General features: G+C 61.0%; 1 protein-coding gene across 2 annotated transcripts in view; it reads right to left on the bottom strand.

Annotated features, from left to right (window-relative positions):
* The window catches only part of APBA2 (amyloid beta precursor protein binding family A member 2), a 63,357-nt gene that overhangs the window by 3,261 nt on the left and 56,809 nt on the right, over positions 1–3,287 (bottom strand). The gene's annotated exons all lie outside the window — the stretch shown is intronic.

Raw genomic sequence — 3,287 nt, 5'->3', positions numbered from 1 at the left:
CGCGGCACGTGGGATCTTCCCGGACCGGGGCACGAACCCGTGTCCCCCGCATCGGCAGGGGGGGGGGCGCCCCCCCCGCCCCCCCCCCACCGCCCTCGCTGGTTGGAATCTGCCCCCGCACCCCGCCCCAGCCACCCGGAGCCTGTGTTCCTGGGTCAGGGGTGTGGAGGCCGGGAGGTGTGCAGGTAAAGCCCATATTCTGGCAGATCCGCCAGCAGCCACTCTGCTCCTCTTTTCAGTGAAGACGGTCACTGCTCCCCCGTCACGGCGAGGTGGTAATTTCACCAGCCAACAAATGGAAAGAGATGATGCAGCCCCCGTGTGTGTGAGATCCACTAAAGATTGGGTGTCAGAAGGTGAGGTCCATGCAGACAGCAGGGAGGGCGAGCAGCCCCAGGGCCCATGGAGAGCCAGGGTGGGGGGCGGAGCTGCACCCGGGGGTTCCCCGGGGCCCTGTGGGAGCCACGGGAGGAGGGTGGGATGAAAGCACTGCAGCAAGAGAGGCTGGGGCGGGAGGGAACAGGCAGGGCGCCGGGCCTCTCATCCACCCCCAGCCGAGGGCAGACGGCAGCGTCCCTGGGGCCAAGGCTGCCAGATAACAACCACACCCGCACTGGAGGTCTCCCCTGTCCACCTCCGCCGGGCACCTCTACCCTGGGCCCCTTGCAGCAGTATCCCAGCCGTCCTGCCTGGAGGCTGCCCTGTACCAGACGTGTTTGAGGATGAGGAAGGCCGAGCCCAGAGTCTGGTGGGAGGAGAGGCCCAGGCTGGCGGGACCCTGTCCCCCGAGTGCCCGGGGGACACCCCGCATCACCTGACAGCCTCGTTGTACCCACGGAGGCCTTGGTCTGTACGGTTTCCTCAACCCAAAAATGCCACCGGGAGAGTTTAGGGCTTTCGAGGGTCCTCGCATGATTCTGGTCAGCATCCTACAAGGTCAAGGTCGGCCTGCCCGCAGGAGGCGCAGGTGCAGGCAGGACGGGCAGCCTCCCCCAGACTTGGTGTTCCTCCCTTCCCACCGCGAGGCTCAACGCTGCGAGGCCTCCTCCATGCCCTGTGATGAACGCCGCCTGGGGCCCCTACCTGGGTCATAGCCCCTTCCCATCCCAGCCCTGGCAGGGCTGCTCCACTGGCTAGGGGCTGACTCTCCACCCCCAGACAGGACCCCTCCAGCCCAGCTGCCTGTGCTCTCCCTCGGCACTGGCCTGGCATCTTTTGAAGGCTGAGATAGGCTGAAAGGCCACTGACCCCAGGCTGGCCCTGGCACCCCTGCAGGACTCCCACCTGTCATCTGTTTTGTGGTCTTTCCAGATCCACTTTGTGTGTATGTGTGTGTAAATCCCAGTGTGGTGCCTGAAGCCCTCGAGGTCCCTCCCAGTCCTCAGGACCCCTCTCTTCTAGAAGGAGACACAGATGCAGGCTGATGTCACAGCCCAAGGCCACTCCTACAGCAGAGTGGGCCACAGTCCTGGACCCCAGGCACCTGGGCCAGACCGGACTCAGGGTGGAGAAAAAGAAGCGGGCTGACCCCACCACCCATTTTCCAGTAAGGGGAGCACCCATCCTGTGCTGTGAAGGCTCTGCTTAACTTTCGGTATTAAGGATTAACTTTTATTCCCTCCGCCCCCCACCCAGATGATTTAAGGGCATTCTGTGCCCAGTGTAACTGGCTCTTCGAAGATCCAGGCTTCAGGAAGACCTGGCAGGTGTCAGGCAGGGTCCAGGTGCTCCTGATGGGAGCTGGGACACCCCGTAGCAGGCGCTGTTTCCCTAAGTCCCTAGTGGTAGCGTCTTCCCTCGTGGTGGAGATTTGGGGACAGAAGGTAAAGAGGGGAAGGGGACAGGGAGAGGGAGAAAATAGCTTTGCACCTTAAGAGGGGGTTGCCAGGACGATGGACTCAGACCCTGGCAGGGGACCTCGGCTGGAACCTGGGGGGCCAGGCTAGCAGAGGGGGCAGGAGGGGAGCAGAAGGTGCTGAGGAGAGGGCCATGTGGGCACACGCCTGTACACATGCACACACAAATACACATGCACGTATACACGCGTGCGGGCGGCAGGCCTTCCGAAACGAGGCGTGCCCCCAGAACTCAGGGCCTTGGGCTGCTCTAATTTCTCAGGGTGCACCTCTCAGGAGGAACGCTGGTGTCTCCCAGCTGCAGACGTCCTGATCTCTTCCATGGTGTTGTGGGAACACAGAGGAGGGGTCCATTTAGAAGGAGCGTTAACTGGCTCAGTTGGGGCCTGTCTGCAAATGAATGCCTTGTACTTTGGGCGAAATGAAGCTGAAAATGGGAAAAACGCTTGTGCAGGACTAACTCAGGGGTCAGCAGACTTTTCCAGGGACGCAGGGAACTTATCTGCGGGGCCCACGTGATCCGTGGGCTCTGCAGGCCCTGCAGTCCCAGTGGGAGGAAAGGCGGCTGGCTGGCCACGACAGGGCCTTGTAGGCACCCGGGACCCTAGATGCAAACAGGACAGCCCCTGCACAGCTCACAGATGGCTCAGATCCACGCGTGCGCTCACCCACTGACGCCGACCACGCACTCCAGCATCTGATAAGGGCAGAGGGCAAGCTCCCCACGACAGCCGTGCAGGCCAACGCCTGCCCCGCCACTGCCCAGAGGGGAGCCTGGGGCAGGTCCCTTCAGCTACCTGTTCCTGCGTCCTCATCTGTGCATGGGGACAGGGGATGCCCTCCCTAACCAGACCAACGCACAGACACGGGCTCTAGAGGGAAGCCCCAGGTTTGCAGGAAGAGCTGGCCAGATGGGGGCCTTTCCCGGTTCCTAGAACTGACAGACAGATGGACCAATACCCCAGACAGACGCCCCAGCAGGCCTACAAGTCTTGCAGCAATGGAACTAGACAGACCGGAGAACCAGAAGTCCTGCACGCCCATGTTCACGGCAGCTCGGTTCACAGTAACCAAGAGGTGGAAGTAACCGAAGTGTCCGTCAGTGGAGGAACGGACAACCAAAATGGGGCATTTCCACACAATGGAACACGACTCAGCCTTAAAAAGGAAGGAAATCCTGCTACACATGCTACGACGTGGATGAACCTTGAGGACATTTTGCTGCGTGAAACAGGCCAGTCACAGATGGACAAAAACCGGATGATTCTACTCATATAAGGTGCCTAAGTGTGTCACATTCAACTTCACAGGGACGGAAAGTACCACGCTGGTCACCAGGAGCTGGGGGAGCGGGAGGCGGGGAGTCAGTGTTCGTGGGAACAGACTTTCAGTTTTGCTGATGGAAACAGTTCTCGGGATTGTCTACAACAA

This window comes from Lipotes vexillifer, unplaced genomic scaffold, assembly GCF_000442215.2.
Source record: "Lipotes vexillifer unplaced genomic scaffold, Lipotes_vexillifer_v1.1 scaffold1467, whole genome shotgun sequence".
In the NCBI taxonomy this organism is placed as follows: domain Eukaryota; kingdom Metazoa; phylum Chordata; class Mammalia; order Artiodactyla; family Lipotidae; genus Lipotes; species Lipotes vexillifer.
The sequence above is the reverse complement of the archived record's forward strand: the minus strand, read 5'-3'. Positions and strand labels throughout refer to the sequence as shown.